The sequence below is a fragment of the Procambarus clarkii genome, chromosome 2, assembly GCF_040958095.1.
Source record: "Procambarus clarkii isolate CNS0578487 chromosome 2, FALCON_Pclarkii_2.0, whole genome shotgun sequence".
Taxonomy (NCBI): domain Eukaryota; kingdom Metazoa; phylum Arthropoda; class Malacostraca; order Decapoda; family Cambaridae; genus Procambarus; species Procambarus clarkii.
In genome coordinates, this window is record NC_091151.1 from 33,833,139 (window position 1) to 33,859,267 (window position 26,129).

General features: G+C 41.0%; 1 protein-coding gene across 2 annotated transcripts in view; it reads left to right on the forward strand.

Moving 5' to 3' along the window:
• The window catches only part of LOC123762225 (uncharacterized), a 184,073-nt gene that overhangs the window by 148,407 nt on the left and 9,537 nt on the right, over positions 1 to 26,129 (forward strand). The gene's annotated exons all lie outside the window — the stretch shown is intronic.

A 26,129-nucleotide genomic window follows, 5' to 3' on the forward strand; every position in this document is an offset into this window, starting at 1 on the left:
ACACCCTCTTGGGTACATCTATCACACCCAAAGTAGCCAGAGTGGAGTTTGATTGCCTTCACCATTGCTTTTGCTGGGGCATCACATATGACTCCTTTTAGTTTTACTGGCAATGTTTTGTCATCATTTTTAAATCCATAGTGCATAATTTTTTTCAAATCCTGAATGAATTCATTTAAAAAATCTAAATCACTAGGTTTAGAGCTTCCGTATGTGAGGACTACTGGGAAAACTCTTATAGGTTTGACATTATTGATAGCACAAAGAACAGGCCATAAACTTTCATTTTTACTTCTAAATATTGGCAAACCATCAATGTTGCAAATTAAAGATATTTCTGCCAAATCTCTTATTGTTGATTTAGGATACAGCCTTAAAGTTTTCAACATTTCCTCCTCTAACCCCAAGTAGATATACATCATGCCTGATTTAGTCTCAGTAGGTATATGTTTAACTGTATTCAGTAACGAACGAGCTGTTTTTGGCAAGTCAGCATGTCCCTGTTTTCTCAATTTTTTTAATAAATTATCAATGGCATTGTGTGTTATGCCATATTTATTAACCCATACTAACAATACATCTGATAATGATTTATCATCCTCATCACCACTGCTCTCTAACTCTGATGATATTGGGTCATGCTCATCAATCATGTCCCAAGTCCAATCTCTCTCTCTCTGACTTTCCAGAGATGATGCATCTTCATTGGCTCCACAACCAATATTAGGTTCTGAATTAGATGACAAAGCAGCATGGTCATCGTCTATGCTGTTTGTTGTAACATTGGCCAAAGGATCCTGATTCAACAACTGAATCTCAACCTCATCACTATTTTCATTTTTGCCACGCTGGGACGCCTGTTCTTTTAGGCGTCGCTTTTTGGCCCGTGACATACGCTGCCATCTTGTGTGGTATTCTCTTCTTTTTTCTATAATGTGTGCATACATTCTGAAGGAGAAAGGCCAAGTGCTACATTACCAATTACTATTACAAGATTATTAGTAAAGTACTGTACTGCAAAAAGCAAATAAAATGGGGTAAACTAAACTTTGAAAACAAATAATAATTAAAACAGGTAAATTAGTAAAATAACAAAGGCTTAAGCAGACATGACTCTGCTTAAGCCATGTAAAGCAGACAGATAAGATGGCAATATATAAGGGGAAAAAATTAAAAAGCTAGGATATAAAACTAATTGAGATCAAAAGCATAAATTACTATAGGGGAAAAAATAACAAATGACTTCATAAAAAAATTATCCAATTGCCAACAGCAACTTGGTAGTACGAGTCTAAGTCTAAGAAACAAACAAAATTTAAATGCTGTTATCTGCAATGAAACAATACATACTATTGCACGTACCGAAACATTGATGAATGTAAAAAATAGAGAACTATTTGCTGAATGTCCCATAAATGGATTTAAACTATTTTACACAAATTGTTCACAATTTTTGTTAGACCAAAGTTGGAGTATGCAGCAGTTGTATGGTGTGCCCATATCTTAGAAAGCATATCAACAAACTGGAAACGGTGCAGAGACATGCCACTAACTGGCATTAACTAAATGCCAAAAAATATGCCAAATATACTACATAAATATACATACTACACATGCACAATAATTGTCCTGGGTCCAATGTCCTGGGACCTCTGATATTCATATATATATATATATATATATATATATATATATATATATATATATATATATATATATATATATATATATATATATATATATATATATATATATATATATATATATATAGGGCCATCAACACACCTCCAGCTAGGGCCACCAACACACCTCCAGGGCCACCAACACACCTCCAGGGCCATCAACACGCCTCCAGGGCCATCAACACACCTCCAGCCAGGGCCACCAACACACCTCCAGGGCCACCAACACACCTCCAGGGCAACCAACACACCTCCAGGGCCACCAACACACCTCCAGGGCCATCAACACGCCTCCAGGGCCATCAACACAACACCACCATCAACACACCTCCAGCCAGGGCCACCAACACACCTCCAGGGCCACCAACACACCTCCAGGGCCACCAACACACCTCCAGGGCCATCAACACGCCTCCAGGGCCATCAACACAACAACACCATCAACACACCTCCAGCCAGGACCACCAACACACCTCCAGGGCCACCAACACACCTCCAGGGCCATCAACACGCCTCCAGGGCCATCAACACAACACCACCATCAACACACCTCCAGCCAGAGCCACCAACACACCTCCAGGGCCACCAACACACCTCCAGGGCCACCAACACACCTCCAAGGCCATCAATACGCCTCCAGGGCCATCAACACAACACCACCATCAACACACCTCCAGCCAGGGCCACCAACACACCTCCAGGGCCACCAACACATCTCCAGGGCCACCAACACACCTCCAGGGCCATCAACACACCTCCAGGGCCATCAACACGCCTCCAGGGCCATCAACACAACACCACCATCAACACACCTCCAGCCAGGGCCACCAACACACCTCCAGGGCCATCAACACACCTCCAGGGCCATCAACACGCCTCCAGGGCCATCAACACAACACCACCATCAACACACCTCCAGCCAGGACCACCAACACACCTCCAGGGCCATCAACACGCCTCCAGGGCCATCAACACAACACCACCATCAACACACCTCCAGCCAGGGCCACCAACACACCTCCAGGGCCACCAACACACCTCCAGGGCCACCAACACACCTCCAGGGCCATCAACACGCCTCCAGGGCCATCAACACAACACCACCATCAACACACCTCCAGCCAGGACCACCAACACACCTCCAGGGCCACCAACACACCTCCAGGGCCACCAACACACCTCCAGGGCCATCAACACGCCTCCAGGGCCATCAACACAACACCACCATCAATACACCTCCAACCAGGGCCACCAACACACCTCCAGGGCCACCAACACACCTCCAGGGCCACCAACACACCTCCAGGGCCATCAACACGCCTCCAGGGCCATCAACACAACACCACCATCAATACACCTCCAGCCAGGGCCACCAACACACCTCCAGGGCCACCAACACACCTCCAGGGCCACCAACACACCTCCAGGGCCATCAACACGCCTCCAGGGCCATCAACACAACACCACCATCAACATACCTCCAGCCAGGGCCCTCAACACACCATCCAGCCTACCACCACAAGCTTATATATATACTACACATGTCTAAGAGCAAATAAAAGAAAACAGTTACCTTAACTATTGAAGATGCAGCAGGATTTTGTGGATAAGCCAACAGCAGTCCCTCTCGACACGGTTTTAAAATGGCGGCGACTACCACAACATGCAACGAGCCTAAAGAATGTCCAGCGCTAGCATTATTTAAACGCTATTATATATTATCAAGCAATACGGAAATCTAAAATAAAAAAAATGATACAAATAATTGTATTAAATATTTATTTGCAATTACAATACCTCGGGAATATATTTTTGCGTTAGCAAAACATATTAAGTTTGTATTTAGTTTAACTCATTTAAATTCTTTACAAATAATAACCTGATTTTACCTGATGGCCACTAACATTAATGTTTTATGTTGATACATTTCATACCCTTATTATTTCAATTTCTTTCTTTATTATGCACCCCATACCCATCCCGTGGGCGGTGGTGTAAAGGATTACAGAGGCACATAATGGGTTCAGGAACTGAACTCTCTAGTTTGTTTAGCTAAGCAAATAACAATTTTTGACGCTAGTTACAAAATTATTAATGTTATATATATACATGTACACACTGTCATACATACATGTACATATATATATATATACGTATACATATATACATACACATACATATTTATAATCACCCACACAAATACACACATCAATAATCTCTGTGTCACTTATTTTATACATGTTCTTGTAGAACATTCTATTGCGAACACATTGGGCGCTGCCCAATAAACTCGCCCCTCGGGGCAAATTTTTTTTTTTTTTTTAATCTTGGTGGAACATAAAATGGCCGCCTGTGTTTTTGCTGTCGTCAGATGGCGCTGTGACGTCACAGGTGAGGGAAGCACGTACTGCGCATTAATGCCTCGATCCCTCGTTATTTATTTATTTTATTTATTTATATATATACAAGAACGTACATTGGGGGTTAAGAGACAACATAGAGCTTAAGTTAGAATTATAATCTTGTAAAACCACTAGCTTGCATATAGCGTTTCGGGCAAGTCCTTAAACTAATCTTTGAGCAAATTCTTAAACAGAGTTTTAGAGAAATAATTAAATGTAAAATTGATAAAAAGTGTTTAACAGGTACATTACAGCTTTACTTTACAAGTACAGATGATTTTAAGTAGGATAATTACAGTAAAATTGTCAAAAAATTGTTTACAGGTACGATGCAAGAATTTTCGACACAAAAGCAGATCAGAACAATACACAATAATGAACAAGGAATCCTAAGTACAATTAGGAAAACATCTCAGGGTTATACATTGGATTACTGAAGCACAATATGAGGATCATTACAAATAGTAATGCAGTAGAATATGCACTCATATTCTATTATTAAGTTAATATTAAGTTCCTTCCTCATGTTAAGTATCTTTGTGGTACTAGGGACATCCAAGGATTATCTTCAAGGCTTCGTTCTGCAAGTTTTCAAGCCCTTTAAGCTTTCTTTCAGTCATCAAGGCAAGCAGAGATGCAACATAATCCACTACCTCCTTTATGAACTGGCGTTACTCTTGCGTTTTTAAGGATATCAGGGAAGGTATGACACTCAAGGGATTTGTTGAACAGCAGAGCTATAGGTGGTGCAAGGGCATATGGGAGGCGCTCTTGTATACAATGGATGGGATTTCACTGATGTTCCCAGCTTTGGTTTTTAGTGAGTGTATGATGGACACAACATCTGACGGGCTGACTGGTGAGAGGAGAAGAGAGTTTGGATAGCTGCCTGAGAGATATGTGTTGATATGTGTCTGACTCTGTGGGATTTTACTTGCAAGGTTAGCACCAATCGATGAAAAGAAGCTATTAAATTCATTCGCCATTTCTAAGTCAGATGACAGTGTAAGGCCATCCTTAGAGAGTGTTATCTGGTTGTGGGAGTGTTGTTTAGTTCCCAGGATGTTAGAGATGGTATTCCATGTGCTTTTCATGTTGCCTTTTGCTTCTTTGAATCTAGTCTCATAGTATGAAAGTTTAGCTTTTCTTATGATACTGGTAAGCACTGACGAGTACCTTTTAACTACTTCCATTGGAATTAGGCCAATCCTAAATTTCTTTTCGTATTCATGTTTTTTGTTGATTGATTTAATTATGCCACTTGTGAGCCACGGGTTATTTTTTCTTTTATCAGTTACTTGTTTGGTAAGGAGGGGACAGTGAGTGTTGTAGAGGCTTAGAGTTTTGTAGAGAAAGAGGTTAGTTGATGAGTTTATATCCTGTGAATTATTAAATTCAGATTCCCAGTTAATATTGTGAAGTGCATTAGAGAGATTGCCTAAAGCTGATTCACTATGTAGCCTGAATGAAAGTTTTTTGGTTTCTGGTGGTGATGTGTCAATGTTTGCTATGAGGAAAGTAGGATAGTGGTCAGTTGTTCTGTCATAAATTACCCCAGATGTAAGGGGAGCTGTTATATTAGTCCAAAGGTGATCCAGGGTAGTGGCAGATGTTTGAGTGACTCGGGTGGGCTTGGTGATTGTGGGGATAAGCATACAGGAGTGCATGCTGTTACAGAAATAGTCAACTTGAGGGTTGTTTTCAACATTCAATAAAGAAATTCTGGAGGGCTTCTGTGCAAGGGTTAGGATGAGCTAGCCTAAGCATTTTTATACCAATTTGACAGTTATTTTCAGTAACACGATAAACAACGCTCGGAATATTAAGTTCCTTTCTCATATTAAGTATCTTTGTGATACGAGGGCACCCAAGGATTATCCTCACGGCTTCGTTCTGCAATTTTTCAAGCCCTCCAAGCTTTAATTCTTTCCGGATGCCTTAAAGTTAGTTTAGTTCATTTATTATGCACCCCATACCCATCTTGTGGGTGGTAGTGGAAAGGGTTACAGAGGCACATAATGGGCTCAGGGACTGAACCCCACAATTCATTTACCTAAGCAAGTTACAATCTTGATGACCTAGTTACAAAATTCAGTATAAGTCGTCACATCAACAATGGGTTCGAGATCGATCACAAGTACAGTTTCTAAATTAAGCAACTGACATATGTGGAGAGCTAGTGTCACAATTGATATGTTTGTCCTGCACACCGTCCCCCATCCAGTGGGCAGCGGTGGATAGGTTACAATCACTTTGTTACTACTTACAGTTAGCAAACTGGGGATATTTGGCTAAAATTTCTGGTACCAGATAATTTTGAATGAAATATTGACACATCGTTGGTACATTGGTTATAAAATTGTCTCTGAATTCACTATCACATAGTGACGGAGGGTGTGCGAATAATTTTGTTGACAGTTAACATTTGGTCAGGTCTACATCGGCAGATAATGAGAATTCCCAGAAATACTTGTAACCGAGTCTAAGCCGAGCAGTAGTAACATCTAGAAGTCTGCTGATTTTATTGGATGAACCATAGATGTGTGGCTCCTCTTGCATAATAGTATTGAACGAAAATTAATCTCCCCAAACACTTTCGCGTTTTGGGCAAGTTACCCCTCCACTCTCTCCATTTTTTTTTGGACATTCCCTGGTAGTGTGCGGAAATACTGAAAAGTGTATACTCTTTTCAACTTTGTCACCTTAATTCTCGTCCTATGTCTTTCATTTTGGTATCAATGCGTTCGCAATAGAATTCCCAACAGAACTATGTGCATATAATGTCAAAGACAGCAGCGAGCTCCACCCGCCGACAAGATGAATGTAGGCCAAGGGTACCAGAAAAAGAAAGCTGAGCGTGATAATACTGAAAAGTGTATACCCTTTTCAACTTTGTTACCTCAATTCTCATCCTAGGTTTTTCAATTTAGCATCAATGTGTTCGCAATAGAATTCTCTACAAGACTAAAGGCATATAAACTCCAAAAGCCCGGCATACCATCCGCAACTAACAGAGAAAGCGAGAGCGTGTTACCAGGGAGCGCAAAAGAGCGATAAAATGTATACATTCTTTTCATTCTGGTCACCTCAATTGTCATCCTAGGTCTTTCATTTTGGTATCAATGTGTTCGCAATAGAATTTCCAACCAGAATTTATGCATGAAATGTCAAAAACAGCAGCGTGCTCCACCCGCTGACGTGATGAAAGCACGGCGGACCATCCACACAAAACAGAGAAAGTGAGAGAAAGTAACCTGGGAGCACTCTAGTGCAATGTAATGTGAACACACTTTTCACTTTGGTTACCTCAATTCTCGTCATATGTCTTTCATTTTGGTATCAATGTGTTCGCAATTGTATCTGCTGGCATTTTACCCTTTGCTTGGATCTGAAGGGTTTTAGGCTCACCACGATGCAATCTGATAGTACCACACGTGTATATACCTATCTTCAAGCAGCAATTCACTCATTCAAACCGACTTATAATAGTTATCCATATATAAATGGTAATCTTTGTTCTACCTGTTAACCTGTCATATGAAGAAAGATTGTCAAAGCTTATATTACATTCTCTAGAAAAGCAAAGAATTAGGAGTGACATATGGTAGAGGTGCACAATGGGATGAATGGACATAACAAAGGGGACATTAATGGGGTATTAAAAGTAGCAACACAAGACAGAACTCGAAACAAAGTGTAAAAATTGGAAAAATTTAGATTTAGGAAAGAACTGCATGGGTAAATACACTGGGTTTGTACCTTAAGGTTCATGTATGCAATATTACAGAGTTCCAATTAACTCCCATGCATGCTGTTAATTTATGTTATGTTCATGTTTTTTATGTTAAAATGTTTTTGTTGATTTGTTTGTATATTTTCATAAGTAAAGCATGCTTACCGTCTTATTCCAAGTTTTATGATAACTTTACAAGGTTTAAAACATAAAGTTCAATATATATTCTGGTTTTCACACAGGAATTATACGTTAATATAACATCATAATAACGTAATGATGTCGTGTAAATAACGTTATACTGACGTCATATAAATGTTATATTTATGTTATAAGAACGTAAATTGGATAGCTTTACAGAAAGTAAACAAAAAAAACTAAATGTCGACTGAAAATTATTTATTCTTAAATATAAAGCATGAAAACATTATAATTCCATAGCATTTACTATTATTTTTAAATTTTTACATAAATCTTAAAAAATTGTGTCTCAAGAATATATGTTTTTAGTTATATCCTTTGGTTTTAAGAACGTCAGATATACGTATTTATGTCAAAAGTTACAGTATTACCTTTGTGGGACCATTTAAAAACGTCCACAAACGTTCTGTGTTTGCTGGGTAGGGTCCAGTACCGTCCACGGAATGGGTATATGCCTAACTATCGCCGACAGGATGAGTATATCGTCTACTACCGCCCACAGGATGGGTATCGGGTTAACTACCACCCATAGGACCCATATGGGGTCCACTACCGTCCTCAGGGTGGGTATTGGGTCCACTACCACCCATTGGATGGGTATTAGGTCCACTACCACCCACAGGATGGGTATGGTCTCCACTGCCGCAAACAAGATGAGTATAGGATCCAGTACCGCCCACGGGATGGGCATGGGTTCATTACCGCCCACAATATGCTTATGAGGTCAAGTACCGCCCACAGGATAGGTATGGGGTTCAGTACCGCCCAAAAGGATGGGTTTGGGGACCACTATCATCAACAGGAAGGTCCACTACCGCCGACAGGATGGGTTTGGGTACCACTATCATCCACAGGATGGGTATAGGGGTCCAGTACCGCTCACAGGATAGGTATGGGGTCCACAACCGCCCACAGGGTAGGTATGGGGGACACATCCATCCACAGGATGGGTATATGCGTCACTACCGCCCACAAAATGAGTACGGGATCCACTATCGCCTACAGGATGGGTATGAGGTCCACTACCGCCCAGATGATGGGTATTGGGTCAAACACTCATAGGATGCTTATGGGGGTCCACTACTACTATCCCAACCCGTTCTCACACAAGACAGCACATATATGACTTAATGCTTAAAGTCAATATGTTGAATATGAATTAGTAAATATGTGATATATTCCCAGTTACTTTTTTTACCAAGGCCCAAACTCTTCCTCACGTACCAATTTACGTCTCACAGTACCCGTCCATCAACATAGATAGCAGAATATTCGTGTTTGGTTCAATTATAATGAAAATTGTAGTTTTCAGGTCCCACATGGGTTGTGAAATTTACCTACTATTGTCCATGCTCTTAGAATATTACAGATCAGCTACTTCCTATTGAAGGCTCGTAGTTTTGTTTTGAGAAATATTAGTTGTTCTTAGTAAATTATAATAAGCACTATAAATTATTACATAGAATAACAGTGCTTCACCAATCAATATTATATACCATAGTTTGTGCTTTACAAATATTTAAAGGATGTTTTGTAGGAACGCTAACAGAAAACGATGTTACATATGAATGTCTATGGGGTAAACTACTACAAACAGGACGGTATTGTGTCTACTATACCAACTATAGCTAGGATGGGTATATTGTCACCTACCGCCTGTTAGGTTGGAAAGGGGTCCAATACCACCCACAGGATAGGTATGAGGGTCACATCTACCCACAGGATGAAAATGGGGATCACATCCACCCAAAGGAAGGGTATTGGGTCCAATACCACCCACAGGATGAGTATGGCGTCCACTACAACCCACAGGATGGGTATGGGGCTCCAACCACCCATAGAATGGGTATGGGGCTCCAACCACAAATAAAATGGGTATTGGGTCCAATAACACCTTCTGGATGTGTATGGCGTCCATTGCCGCGCGTCGAGCTCGAAAACCGCAGCATTCATCTCAGAACCATGCCTATTTCACACAGATTTCTTAATAAACGTAAGAGTTTTATATGTCACAAGGAAGATAGAAATATAAGCTTCATTCTAAATACCTTACCATGGGCATATTTAAATTTAAAGCGAAGATACGTGTACTTTTATAATAGCCGAGCTTTAACCCCGGACAGATTGATCGACCGAGCAACTCTCTCTCAGAACAATGTTAGTTCACGTGAATTCGTTAATAAACATATATGTTTTATATGTCTCAAGAAAGGCAGACATATAAGCTTCACTTTAAACACTTTACCATAGACATATTTAATGTTCTAATGAAGATACATGTATTTTAAAAATTACGGAGCTCCCACCCCGTACAGACTGAACGACAGAGCAACTCTCTCTCAGATCAATGTTTATTTCACGTAAATTCGTTAATAAACACAAATGTTTTGTATGTCTTAAGCAAGATAGAAATAAGAGCTTCATTTTAAATACATTACAATAGACATATTTATAGCTCAAGTGAAGATACATGTGTTTTTATAGTAGCGCTCAGTAGCTTGTCGGGCATGGAGTGCAGACGCCTACGCACTTGCCGATATATTGTATAATTAACAAAGATACGCTAATAAAGCCCAAAATCTTATATGCCTCCAGAAAGACCGAGATATGAACATTATTATGATTGCACCAAATGAAATATATCATGTTCGAGAACAAAGATATATCAATTTTAAATTAAGTTTCGACTCTTGCTCGGGCGAGAGAGATGAGGCGACTCTCGCCCCATCTATTGGAGATTCTGTCCACTAAAGACCCAAAGCTACTCAAACCCTCCTAGCATTATTTAAGTAATGAAGTAATATGGTATATTTACTATAATGTGGGTGCTGAATGCAGAACATGAGAAAACATATATTTACTCCAAACTAATCTAATTTCATTATGAAATAAGTAAATAAGTAGCATCAAAGGAAGTCGACGGTCAAAGCATCAATGTTGTGGAGCGACTTATCCAAGATATATCGTTGTTTGGAAAGTGTTTGTTGGCATATCCAGTTGTCGGACTTCTCTGCACAAATTATCACAAATTTAAATTATAATGTTAACAAGTAGAATACGTATTTTTAATAAAATCTAACATAACTAGCCAGAAAACATTTAACATTTATTAAAAAATATATGTTTGGAAGTTAAATCGACTTCATAGGACAATAGTTTTGTTATATATACTCGTTATTCGTTGACATGCGTTCGCTACTTAAACTACCATGTACTGTACTTATGTAAAATCTCCCATGTCTCTTTGCTCATCTCACCGAACCGTACAGGCTCTGTGATATATTGTTTAATTAATTGAGATTCACAAATAAAGCTTATAATTGTATCTGTTATCAAAAAGGCAGAGCTTAGTTTAGTTCATTTATTATGCACCCCAAACACATCCTATGGGCGATAGTGGAGTGTTACAGAGGCACATAATGGGCTCAGGGACTGAGCCCCACAATTCATATAGCCAAGGAAGTTATAATCTTGATAAGCTAGTTACAAAAGTCAATGCACATTGTCACATCAACAATGGGCTCGAGACCGACCACAAGTACAGTTTATAATTTAAGCAACTGACATATATGGAGGGCTAGTGTCCCAATTGATCTGTTTATCCTACACATAACCCCCTCTCCCCCATCCAATAGGCAGCGTTGGATAGGTTACAATCAAGTCTTTTTTTGCGTTTTATTCAGAGATTAGATCTTATTGGGTAAGGAAAGATATTCATATTTTAAAGAAGGCTTCTTGGCTGATGCTCTCCATTGATGGAAAATATACAACCTTTTGAAAATCAATGTTAGTTTGATCTAGATATTGTAATTAATGCAGTTACCTGGTGTTATTCTTCACCTATATCTTTTTCTGGTTAATCCCTATTTACATTATGCAGTTCAGGTTTCGTCGCCAGACTATAGTTTTTAGTTTAGTAAATTTATCACATAATGGGTTCAGGGACTGAACACACAATTTATTTATCTAAGCAAGTTACAATCTTGAGTAGCTAGCCACAAAATTCATAACACATCGTCACATCAACAACATGGGTTCGAGATCGACCACAAGTACAGTTTCTAAATTAAGCAAATGCCATATGTGGAGAGCTAGTGTCACAATTGATATGTTTGTCCTGCACATTTCCACAGTAGTTTGCTTGGGTTCTTTTAATTATCTTAGATATCATTGAAGAGAACCTCCTAGGTACTATACTGTATATATGCTTGTAAGAAGTATAATTATCCTGAAAAATCGTGTAAATTATGTTGAACGAGTGCTTCCAGTTAAGTAACATAGTTCATTTGTGCGCGCGTGCTTGAAGAGGAAATGTTATCCCCCCCCCCCCCCATTGTAAATATTTGTGGGTTTCAGACCATACGACCGCGGCTTACCCTCGCCGCGGTCGAGTTTAAGAACACCGGATGTATACCCAGTATTACAAGTAAATATTAGCAATAACAATAATGGAAAGTTCCTTCACCTATACATAGACAAGAGACTGAACTTCAGCACCCACATACAACAAATAAGGGGATGCTCTGAGAGAGAGAGGGAGAGGGGGAGAGTAAAAATATCCACTGAGGTCTGATTAAGTCCTTTTGGGGCCCTTAATCATTAGGACGTCCAATGATTAACGCAAAGTGAAGCGTATTCAGATGGTATATTGACAACATTCAGCATATCTCATAATGACCTAGTAGTACTTGGTGCACAAATACCTTTTCCAAAGGAATCGCAAAACATAATTAAACACAACTGTACCGTTGTTATGATCTCAGCCTACAGGAGAAACGAGTCTCCCTCCTTGAGAGTTATTCAGCAAGCCTGACCTGATCAGAAAGTCTAGCATATATTGAGGTGATAACCCATATGAAAATTAGTATGGTGGATTCAATGAGCAGTTTAAGATTATGGGCGATGAGGAAGAAAACAAATAAATGACTGGCTAGGAGATGTGGACATTTTGCTGGAGGCGTGAGGCTCGCTTCTGGAAGGGCTTTGACCTCACTTGAGTGCCAGACATCGCAGGGGAAAGCTGCGCTCCGTTGAGCTCCCGTCAGAAGGGAACCACTAGTGATATATCTCGAAGAGAAGAGAAGTGTGTAGACGTGCCAGCTGTGGAACTGAGCTGGGAACGTTGTGGTCTCAAGTCCTGGTCGAAGAAGAGAGTATCAAGCCGGCCAGGGACATTATTGTGGGCCGTGGAAGCGCCGTGACCAGACGCCGTCAGAGGGAGAAGCGCCCTCGACCAGTTAATCTGTGGTAAGCACGATATACGCCAGTTCATAGTGATTGCTTGTAGTTGGTCGTGTGCCCAGCGACAGTAGCAATGTTTATTTATAAGTTAGACATGTTTTAATAAGGCAGAAAGCCTGAAATAGGAGAATGAAGAGGGAGGCACACGGAGCGACGTCCGTCCCCTCTGAGTTCTGACAGACGACTGAGGGAGCCCGGCTCCTGATGGAGGAATCAGGTAGATTTGACTAAATGTAAACTCTGTCAGCAGAACTATTTGCATACTTTGCGTCATTATATAATGGAATGTGAAAATATCGCGGAATTTAAAGATAACAACATCAATAGTGTCCATGAAATGTGTATAAGTACTTCATTCATAATGATGTGCTGCCCGAAATCTTAGCGAAGTATCCAAAATTTGCTTACTGTAGGTAATGCATGCACATGACTGTAAAGCTGCCGCCCAGTTGGGTGGGTGTGGAGCACATGACTGTAAAGCTGCCGCCCAGTTGGGTGGGTGTGGAGCACATGACTGTAAAGCTGCCGCCCAGTTGGGTGGGTGTGGAGCAATTAGACTAGTAACTGTGCGACTCCTCATAGATGTAAAGTGCCTTGTATAGTGACTATTGTGAGCCTCTTGTTGAATTACTTGTGACACAAAAGATTACTGATGTGTGTATTTGTGTGGGTGATTAAATATGCATGTGTATGTATATATGTATACGTATGTATATGTACATGTATGCATAAGTATGTGTACATTAATAATTTTGTAACTAGCGTCAAAAGATTGTTATTTGCTTAGCTAAACGAACTAGAGGGTTCAGTTCCTGAACCGATTATGTGCCTCTGTAATCCTTTACACCACCGCCCACAGGATGGGTATTATGGGGTGCATAATAAAGAAAAAATGAATGGACCGAACCCCACAATTCATTTAGCTAAGCAAGTTACAATCTTAATGAGCTAGTTACAAAATTCACTATAAGTCGTCACATCATAAATTGGTTCGAGATCGACCACAAGTAGTGCATTATATAATTTATCAGTATTGTGCAGCCTGTGATCCCCGCCTGGCTGGATACTGATACCTAGGTAGTTTTCATGTGCCCGGACACCGGCGATAAGGTGGTATTATTTATTTAACTTAAGAGATATATATTTTTAAATGTTTTCACATTAACGGCTGCATCTTCCTTTCTTCTGACATATAGATTTTTAAGATTAATTAAAATATATGGAAACTAATTATACAATTTATTGGCTGGTGTGCAGGGCTTCACACTCTCAGAGCTAGCCATCAAGTTACTATCAAAACGCATATATCTTCGTTTTCACTTCAGTTATATTTATGACAAAGGATTTTAAATGTAGCCTATATTTGTACCTTTCTGATGACATAAATACTTTCGTTAATTACAATATCTAGATCAAACTAACATTGATTTTCAAAAGGTTGTATATTTTCCATCAATGGAGAGCATCAGCCAAGAAGCCTTCTTTAAAATACGAATATCTTTCCTCACCCAATAAGATCTAATCTCTGAATAAAACGCAAAAAACGACTTGATTGTAACCTATCCACCGCTGCCTATTGGATGGGGGAGAGGGGGTTATGTGTAGGATAAACATATCAATTGTGACACTAGCCCTCCATATATGTCAGTTGCTTAAATTATAAACTGTGTTTGTGGTCGGTCTCGAGCCCATTGTTCATGTGACAATGTGCATTGATTTTTGTAACTAGCTTATCAAGATTATAACTTGCTTGGCTATATGAATTGTGGAGCTCAGTCCCTGAGCCCATTATGTGCCTCTGTAACACTCCACTATCGCCCATAGGATGGGTATGGGGTGCATAATAAATGAACTAAAGTAAGCTCTGCCTTTTTGATAACATATACAATTATAAGCTTTATTTGTGAATCTCAATTAATTAAACAATATATCACAGAGCCTGTAGAGTTCGGTGAGATGAGTGAAGAGACATGGGAGATTTTACATAAGTACAGTACATGGTAGTTTAAGTAGCGAACGCATGTCAACGAATAACGAGTATATATAACAAAACTATTGTCCTATGAACTAGGCTTGGTCACCTCAGTAGAGAAAACAAAGATCCTGAACCGACGCCCACCCAGACGGGGTGGGGCCGTTCGCAAAATGCAGTTGCATGATGGTTCTCTGCTCGACTATGTAACCAGATACAAATTCCTTGGTCTTGAAGTTCCTTACTGTACCGCAATGTTGTAGCCAGACTGGGTCGCCAATGTATAGAGAGGCTCCGTGCTGTGGCAGGCTACCATCCAAGCTATGGTGCAATTGTGAGAATTGTCAAAATGATGTATCTCTCATATATTAGGTCTCTGATTGATTATGCTGCACCCATGCTTGCTCTAGTGCCTGAGAGAATGCTTGGAAGGTTGGAAAAGATGCAAAACGAAGCCATGAGGATTATCCTCGGATGCCCCTGTACAACTAAATTACTAAACATGAGGAAGGAACTGAATATTTCATGTGTAAGTGATCGTATCACTGAAATTAATGCTTTAATTGGTATCAAGATGCTTAGGCTAACCCACCCTAACCCCTGCACTGAAGCCCTCCAAGCCTTCTTCCTTGAAGATCAGCATCCCTCCAAATGGATTACCGTAACTGCCAATGTGCTCAGAATGTATAACTTTCATCACCCCTACCAAGAGAGACAACAACAACACTTTCCTGCCCCATGGGAGATCACTCTTTTCCAAATTACTGTCCCCTCTTTCCACCCAAGAAGCTGATTAAAGAACAGTCCTTGCTTCGACAAGAAGCAAAGTACAATGCCTTAAGCCAAATTGATGCTTTAGTCAGAGAGCGCTCCCTTTCCCAAATTATTTACACTGATGGATCCTTGCATCAGTCCCATGGTGCAGCTGGAAGTGCAGTTGTTGTGACAGGGAGAGATGGTTCCATCTCCCATGAGTGTGGAGCGCGTCTAAGTAACTGGGCCTCCACTCTTCAAACAGAATTGGTTGCCATAATCCTTGCACTAGAGCGCGTATATGAATCCAAAGTTGACACGCTAATTGTAAGTGACTCCTTGTCATCCTTGACTACCCTCAGCTCCCTAAGCCATAACTGTGACGTGCTTATCTCTGAAGCTAGACACAGATATAGTGAAATAATCAATGATGGAGTCAGAGTTTGTCTCCTGTGGATTCCTTCCCATATTGGTCTCCGAATGCATCTAGTGGGCCATATATGAATGAGCATTCATTTAGGCCCCTTAACTCGACGTTTGGTTCATCCCACAGCGCCAGTTCTGCTTACCAAAAATGGCCCACTAGATACTCAGACTTCTAGATGTTACCACTGCTAGGCTTAGGCTCGGCTACAAGTACCTCTGGGAGTTTGTAACAACTGCTGACGTAGATTTGACTAAATGTAAACTCTGTCAGCAGAACTATTCGCATACTTTGCGTCATTATATAATGGAATGTGAAAAAATTGCGGAATTTAGAAAAAACACCATCAATAGTGTCCAAGAAATGTGTAAGTACTTCATTCATAATGATGTGCTGCCCGAAATTTTAGCGAAGTATCCAAAATTTGCTTACTGTAGGTAATGCATGCACATGACTATAAAGCTGCCGCCCAGTTGGGTGGGTGTGCAGCAAGACTAGTAACTGTGTGACTCACTATAGATGTAAAGTGCCTCGTATAGTGACTGTTGTGAGCCTCTTGTAATGTCACTTGTGACACAAAGATTATTGATGTGTGTAATTATGTGGGTGATTAGATATGTATGTATGTGTATACGTATATATATATATATATATATATATATATATATATATATATATATATATATATATATATATATATATATATATATGTCGTACCTAATAGCCAGAACGCACTTCTCAGCCTACTATTCAAGGCCCTATTTGCCTAATAAGCCAAGTTTTCATGAATTAATGTTTTTTCGTCTACCTAACCTACCTAACCTAACCTAACCTAGCTTTTTTTGGCTACCTAACCTAACCTTACCTATAAATATAGGTTAGGTTAGGTTAGGTAGGGTTGGCTAGGTTCGGTCATATATCTACGTTAATTTTAACTCCAATAAAAAAAAATTGACCTCATACATAGAGAAAAGGGTTGCTTTATCATTTCATAAGAAAAAAATTATAGTAAATATATTAATTCAGGAAAACTTGGCTTATTAGGCAAATCGGGCCTTGAATAGTAGGCTGAGAAGTGAGTTCTGGCTACTAGGTACGACATATATATATATATATATATATATATATATATACATGTATGTATGAAGGTGTGTACATGTGTATACAACATTGATAATTTTTTAACTAGCGTCATATATTGTTATTTGCTTAGCTAAACGAACTAGAGGGTTCAGTTCCTGAACCGATTATGTGCCTCTGTAATCCTGTACACCACCGCCCACGGGATGGGTATGGGGTGCATAATAAAGAAAGAAATTGAATATGAAGTCGATTTAACTTCCAAACATATATTTTTTAATAAATGTTAAATGTTTCTGGCTAGTTATGTTACATTTTATTAAAAATACGTATTCTACTTGTTAACATTATAATTTAAATTTGTGATAATTTGTGCAGAGAAGGGCGACAACCGGATATGCCAACAAACACTTACCAAACAACGATATATCTTGGATAAGTTGCTCCACAACATTGCCACTTGAACCATCGACTTCCTTTGATGCTACTTATTTCATAATGAAATTACATTAGTTTGGAGTAAATATATGTTTTCTCATGTTCTGCATTCAGCACCCACATTATAGTGAGTAAATATACCATATTACTTCATTACTTAAATAATGCTAAGAGGGGTTGAGTAGCATTGGGTCTTTAGTGCACAGAATCTCCAATAGATGGGGCGAGAGTCGCCCCATCTCTCTCACCGGAGAGAGAGTCGAAACTTAATTTAAAATTGATATATCTTTGTTCTCGAACATGATATATTTCATTTGGTGCAATTACAATAATGTTCATATCTCGGTCTTTCTGGAGGCATATAAGATTTTAGGCTTTATTAGCGAATCTTTGTTAATATGCAGTCTCCGTGGTGTAGTGGTAAGACACTCGCCTGGCGTTCCGCGAGCGCTATGTCATGGGTTCGTATCCTGGCCGGGGAGGATTTACTGGGCGCAATTCCTTAACTGTAGCCTCTGTTTAACGCAACAGTAAAATGTGTACTTGGATGAAAAAACGATTCTTCGCGGCAGGGGATCGTATTCCAGGGACCGTAGGATTAAGGACTTGCCCGAAACGCTACGCGTACTAGTGGCTGTACAAGAATGTAACAACTCTTGTATATATCTAAAAAAAAAAAAAAAAAAAAAATTATACAATATATCGGCAAGTGCGTAGGCGTCTGCACTCCATGCCCGACAAGCTACTGAGCGCTACTATAAAAACATATGTATCTTCACTTGAGCTATAAATATGTATATTGTAATGTATTTAAAATGAAGCTCTTATTTCTATCTTGCTTAAGACATATAAAACATTTGTGTTTATTAACGAATTTACGTGAAATAAACATTGATCTGAGAGAGAGTTGCTGTCATTCAGTCTGTACGGGGTGGGAGCTCCGTAATTTTTAAAATACATGAATCTTCATTAGAATTTTAAATATGTCTGTTGTAAAGTGTTTAAAGTGAAGCTTATATGTCTGCCTTTCTTGAGACATATAAAACATATATGTTTATTAACGAATTCACGTGAAATAAACATTGTTCTGAGAGAGAGTTGCTCGGTCGATCGATCTGTCCGGGGTTAAAGCTCGGCTATTATAAAAGTACACGTATCTTCGCTTTAAATTTAAATATGCCCATGGTAAGGTATTTAGAATAAAGCTTATATTTCTATCTTTCTTGTGACATATAAAACTCTTACGTTTATGTAGGAATCTGCGTGAAATAGGCATGGTTCTGAGATGAATGCTGCGGTTTTCGAGCTCGACGCGCGGCAATGGACGCCATACACATCCAGTGGGTGTTATTGGATCCCATACCCATTCTATGGGTGGTTGGAGCCCCATACCCATTCTATGGGTGGTTGGAGCCCCATACCCATCCTGTGGGTTGTAGTGGACGCCATACTCATCCTGTGGGTGGTATTGGACCCCATACCCTTCCTGTGGGTGGATGTGATCCCCATACTCATCCTCTGGGTGGATGTGACCCTCATACCCATCCTGTGGGTGGTATTGCACCCCTTACTCACCTAACAGGTGGTAGTGGACAATATACCGATCCTGTAGTTGGTAGACTAGACACAATACCATCCTGTTTACAGTAGTTTACCCCATAGATATTCCAATGTACCATCGTTTTCTGTTAGCGTTCCTACAAAACATCCTTTAAAGATTTGTAAAGCACAAACTATGGTATATAATATTGATTAGTGAAGGACTTATTCTATGTAATAATTTTTAGTGCTTATTATAATTTACTGAGAACAACTAATATTTCTCAAAACAAAACTACGAGCCTTCAATAGGATGTAGCTGATCTGTAATATTCTAAGAGCATGGACAATAGTAGGTAAATTTCACAACCCATGTGGGACCTGAAAAGTACAATTTTCCTTATAATTGAACCAATCACGACTATTCTGCTATCTAGGTTGACGGACGGGTACTGCGAGACGTAAATTGGTACGTGAGGAAGAGTTTGGGCCTTGGAAAAAAAAGTAACTGGGAATATATCACATATTTACTAATTCATATTCAACATATTGACTTTAAGCATTAAGTCATATATGTGCTGTCTTGTGTGAGAACGGGTTGCCGCTCTCGCAGAAGACAGTACATATATGACTTATTGATTATAGTCACTATTTGGCTGATTAATAAGTACATATGTGGTATATGCCAAATTATATTTTGATTTTAAGGTACAAAATCTTCCTATAGATTTGCTAAAGACCAGTTTTATTATTAGGAATTTCTTTTTCAGTTTCATTAAACAATAGAGATTTTATACAATATTTGACAATATCCTGAGTTAATTTTCAATTTATTTAAATATTTTGGTTTAGTTTTATTATTTTTATAAAACTGTAATATCAACATAGGTACAGGTTAAGTACTAATTTTAATTAAGAAGCAATAAGATGCTTATCTTAATTAATATAATATCACTTTCGCGCTTTAGATTAGAGATAACTCGTCGCCGTTTTTTCTTACGATTCCGCATAACAGCAGACTTTTCTCGTCCAGCGAAAAAATATTTCTATAAATTCCATTTTTTAACCGAAATAAATGGGGATACTTTTGTTTTGTAGAGAATTTATTTGCGAATTTTTTGGTACCAGAATGAATATTATATCACATAAACTTCTATGAGTAAAAAAAGAATACACAAAGTATGTTTGGGGGTGTGGCGAGCGTGTGGCAGTGGGTTCCATTTAGCCGTTGATATATCCAACACGTGGGAAATATTTGTATGTGTTATGTATATGTCTGTGTAGGGAATTTTACTGCGATCACTGTCATACAAATTATAAAATGTTTCAACAAGTATAAACATGACAAACATCAAACGAACGAAAACAATGCGTTCGTTTCTGCCGCGAACGCATACTGAGCGACGTGGTTCAATATTTGGCGCGTCTCTTACACATGCTTTGTACAAATGTTATACATTTCATCTTATAGAAAATTTTATTGCGAACACATTGGTATAAAAAAGAAATACGTACATAGAAAAGTAGGGTCAGGAAACGTATAAACTTTCCAAGCATGATTTCCCCCCCTGTGTTTTCGCCAGTGCGCTCGCGGCTAACTACTCTCCACTTCACACACTCTTGCGGGTGGGCAATTACCTATATTAAACATTCATATACATATGTCCGTGTAGAGAATTCTATTGCGATTCCAATGATACCAAAATTAGCGATGTAGGACAACTGTAGGCTTCGCAACCATTAAGAGAGTGGAAACATTTTGTTGCTGTTTGGCGCTCTCGGCGAGTGATCTGCATAGTTTTTTATTTGGTGTTGATACTCCTTATGGTTGGGCGGCATTTTATAGGTATGCTCTTATAGACAATTTCATTGCGAACACAGTGATACCAAATTTAAATACGTGCGCCTTCAATTATTGTCAGGACAGTCAAAAGAGTGTACACTTTTCGGTCTTACCGCGTAGGCGCGCGAAGTGCCGAAAGCATCTGGGGTATTGTTTTTTTTTGAACGCCGAGAGCGCGAAAGTGTTTTAACATACTAAGAAGGTTAGGATAGGTCGGTGTTTTCTATTCAGCATTTCAAGGTAAACTCTAATATTCACAATAAATTAGTATGTCACATATGCACATATCAATAAGCCAATATTGACTATAAACAAGTGCAAGAACAGGTTGATGGGGTACACTAAAATCAAAATGTTTATTCAGGAAAAAGTACCTGTGGGGTGGTAGTAGACGATATACTCATCCTGTAGGCGGTAGTTAAGTATATATATCCATTCCGTGGATGGTACTGGATCCTATACTTATCCTGTGGGCGGCAATGGAGGCCATACTCATCCTGTGGGCGGTAGTAGACACAAATTTCATCCTGTGGGTGATTGTGGACCCCATACCCATCCTTGGGCGGTATTGTGGACTCCACACACATCCTGTGAGCGGAAGTGGAACATATACCTATCCAATGGGCAGAAGAGGACCCCATACTCATCCTGTAGATGACAGTGGTCCCCATACCCATCCTGTGGGTAGTAGTGGCCTCCATACCCATCCTGCAGGCGGTAGGGGAACGCCATACTCATCCTGTGTGTAGTAGAGTACCATATATCCATCCATTAGGCAGCAGTGTACCCGGTACCCATCCTGTGGATGATAGTGGTCCCCATACCCATCCAATGCGTAGTTGTTGGGCCCAGACCCATCCTACAAGTCGTATGGATCCTTACCCACCTAACAGGTGGTAGTGGACCTTATACCCATCCTACAGTAGGTAGGAGACACTATTCAATCCTGTTTGCAGTAATTTACCCCATAGACATTTCAACGTAACATCGTTTTCTGTTGACGTTCCTACAATACATTCTTTAAAGACTTTTAAAGCACAGACTAGTGTATATAATGTTGATTGGCACAGCACCCATATTATATGTAATATTTTATAGTGCTTCCCAGCAAACACAAAACGTTTCGAAAACTTTCACATATCTCTCTCCCATGGGTTAAGGAATAACTTGCATTGAGAATGGTGCAGGAGAGCATTTGAGAAACTTTTAATCCAAAAATCCAATCAAATAGGTTTTATAATAAATGTTTTGTCTAAAACTATTTTATTCCTAATGCATTACAAATAATTTTAACATGTTTATATATAAAATTTATGGTGTTTATTTTAAAATTCATTAATAAATTGTGAATGATATTTAATTGCTGAATGAAACCTTCAAAATACATTTAGTTATTCTATGATCAGAAAAAAGTAGTTGTGTGTGGGTGTAGTCGTGTGTGGGTGTAGTCGTGTGTGGGCGTAGTCGTGTATGGGTGTTGTCGTGTGTGGGCCGGTGTAGTCGTGTGTGGGTGTAGTCGTGTGTGGGCGTAGTCGTGTGTGGGCCGGTGTAGTCGTGTGTGAGTGTAGTTGTGTGTGGGCGTAGTCGTGTGTGGACGTAGTCGTGTGTGGGCGTAGTCGTGTGTGGGCGTAGTCGTGTGTGGGCGTAGTCGTGTGTGGGTGTAGTCGTGTGTGGGCATAGTCGTGTGTGGGTGTATAGGTGTGTCTGAATGTAGTCGTGTGTGGGTGTAATCGTGTGTGGGTGTAGTCGTGTGTGGGAGTAGTCGTGTGTGGGTGTTGTTGTTTGTGGGTGAAGTCGTGCGTGGGCATAGTCGAGTGTGGGCATAGTCGTGTGTGCGTGTAGTCGTGTGTGGGTGTAGTCGTGTGTGGGTGTAGTAGTGTGTAGGTGTAGTCGTGTTTGGGTGTAGTCGTGTGTAGGGTGTAGTCAGGTGTGGGTGTAGTCGCGTGTGGGTGTAGTAGTGTGTAGGTGTAGTCATGTGTGGGCGTAGTTGTGTGTGTGTGTAGTCGTGTGTGGGTGTAGTCGTGTGTGGGAGTAGTCGTGTGTGGGTATAGTCGTGTGTGGCAGTAGTCGTGTGTGGGGTGTATAGTCGTGTGTGGGTGTAGTCGTGTGTGGGTGTATAGTCGTGTGTGGGTGTAGTCGTGTTTCGGTTTAGTTGTGTATGGGTGTAGTCGTGTGTGGGTGTAGTCGTGTGTGGGAGTAGTCATGTGTGGGTGTAGTCATGTGTGGGAGTAGTCGTGTGTGGGGTGTATAGTCGTGTGTGGGTGTAGTCGTGTGTGGGTGTATAGTTGTGTGTGGGTGTATAGTTGTGTGTGGGTGTAGTCGTGTGTGGGTGTAACCGTGTGTGGATGTAGTCGTGTGTGGGCGTAGTCGTGTGAGTGGGTGTAGTCGTGTGTGGGTATAGTCGTGTGTGGGTGTAGTCATGTGTGGGAGTAGTAGTGTGTGGGTGTAGTCATGTGTGGGTGTTCAGTTGTGTGTGGGTGTAGTCGTGTGTGGGTGTAGTCGTGTGTGGGAGTAGTCATGTGTGGGTGTAGTCATGTGTGGGAGTAGTCGTGTGTGGGGTGTATAGTCGTGTGTGGGTGTAGTCGTGTGTGGGTGTATAGTTTTGTGTGGGTGTATAGTTGTGTGTGGGTGTAGTCGTGTGTGGGTGTAACCGTGTGTGGATGTAGTCGTGTGTGGGCGTAGTCGTGTGTGTGGGTGTAGTCGTGTGTGGGTATAGTCGTGTGTGGGTGTAGTCATGTGTGGGAGTAGTAGTGTGTGGGTGCAGTCGTGTGTGGGTGTTCAGTTGTGTGTGGGTGTAGTCGTGTGTGGGTGTAGTCGTGTGTGGGAGTAGTCATGTGTGGGTGTAGTCATGTGTGGGAGTAGTCGTGTGTGGGGTGTATAGTCGTGTGTGGGTGTAGTCGTGTGTGGGTGTATAGTTGTGTGTGGGTGTATAGTTGTGTGTGGGTGTAGTCGTGTGAGGTTGTAACCGTGTGTGGATGTAGTCGTGTGTGGGCGTAGTCGTGTGTGTGGGCGTAGTCGTGTGTGTGGGTGTAGTCGTGTGTGGGTATAGTCGTGTGTGGGTGTAGTCATGTGTGGGAGTAGTAGTGTGTGGGTGTAGTCGTGTGTGGGTGTTCAGTTGTGTGTGGGTGTAGTCGTGTGTGGGTGTAGTAGTGTGTGGGTGTAGTCGTATGTGGGTGTAGTCGTCTGTGGGGTGTAGTCGCGTGTGGGTGTAGTCGTATGTGGGTATAGTCGTGTGTGGGTGTAGTCGTGTGTGGGTGCAGTCGTCTGCAGGTGTAGTCGTGTGTGGGTGTAGTTGTGTGTGGGTGTAGTCATGTGTGGGCGTAGTCGTGAATGGGTGTAGTCGTGTGTTGGTGTAGTCGTGTGTGGGCGTAATCATGTGTGGGTGTATAGTTGTGTGTGGGTGTAGTCATGTGTGGGTGTAATCGTGTGTGGGTGTAGTCGTGTGTGTGCGTAGTCGTGTGTGGGTGTAGTCATGTGTGGGTGTAGTCGTGTGTGGTCATATTTGTGTGTGGGTTTATAATTGTGTGTGAGTGTAGTCGGGTATGGGTGTAATCGTGTGTGGGTGTAGTTGTGTGTGGGTTTAGTCGTGTGTGGGTGTATAGTTGTGTGTGGGTGTAGTTGTGTGTGGGTGTAATCGTGTGTGGGTGTAGTCGTGTGTGAGTGTATAGTTGTGTATGGGTGTAGTTGTGTGTGGGTGTAATTGTGTGTGGGTAAAGTCATGTGTGGGTATAGTCGTTTGTGGGTGTATAGTCGTGTGTGGGTGTAGTCGTGCGTGGGTGTAGTAGTATGTGGGTGTTTTCATGTTTGGGTGTAGTCGTGAGTGGTTGTAGTCGTGTGTGGGTGTAGTCGTGTGTGGGTGTAGTCATGTGTCCATGTAGACGTGTGTGGGCGTAATCGTGTGTGGGTGTAGTCGTGTGTGGGCATAGTTGTGTGTGGGTGTATAGTTGTGTGTGAGTGTAGTCGTGTGTGGGTGTATAGTCGTGTGTGGGCGTCGTCGTGTGTGGGTGTAGTAGTGTGTAGGTGTAGTAATGTGTGGGCGTAGTTGTGTGTGTGTGTAGTCGTGTGTGGGTGTAGTCGTGTGTGGGAGTAGTCGTGTGTGGGTATAGTCGTGTGTGGGAGTAGTCGTGTGTGGGGTGTATAGTCGTGTGTGGGTGTAGTCGTGTGTGGGTGTATAGTCGTGTGTTGGTGTAGTCGTGTTTCGGTTTAGTTGTGTATGGGTGTAGTCGTGTGTGGGTGTAGTCGTGTGTGGGAGTAGTCGTGTGTGGGGTGTATAGTCGTGTGTTGGTGTAGTCGTGTTTCGGTTTAGTTGTGTATGGGTGTAGTCGTGTGTGGGTGTAGTCGTGTGTGGGAGTAGTCATGTGTGGGTGTAGTCATGTGTGGGAGTAGTCGTGTGTGGGGTGTATAGTCGTGTGTGGGTGTAGTCGTGTGTGGGTGTATAGTTGTGTGTGGGTGTATAGTTGTGTGTGGGTGTAGTCGTGTGTGGGTGTAACCGTGTGTGGATGTAGTCGTGTGTGGGCGTAGTCGTGTGTGTGGGTGTAGTCGTGTGTGGGTATAGTCGTGTGTGGGTGTAGTCATATGTGGGAGTAGTAGTGTGTGGGTGTAGTCGTGTGTGGGTGTTCAGTTGTGTGTGGGTGTAGTCGTGTGTGGGTGTAGTCGTGTGTGGGAGTAGTCATGTGTGGGTGTAGTCATGTGTGGGAGTAGTCGTGTGTGGGGTGTATAGTCGTGTGTGGGTGTAGTCGTGTGTGGGTGTATAGTTGTGTGTGGGTGTATAGTTGTGTGTGGGTGTAGTCGTGTGTGGGTGTAACCGTGTGTGGATGTAGT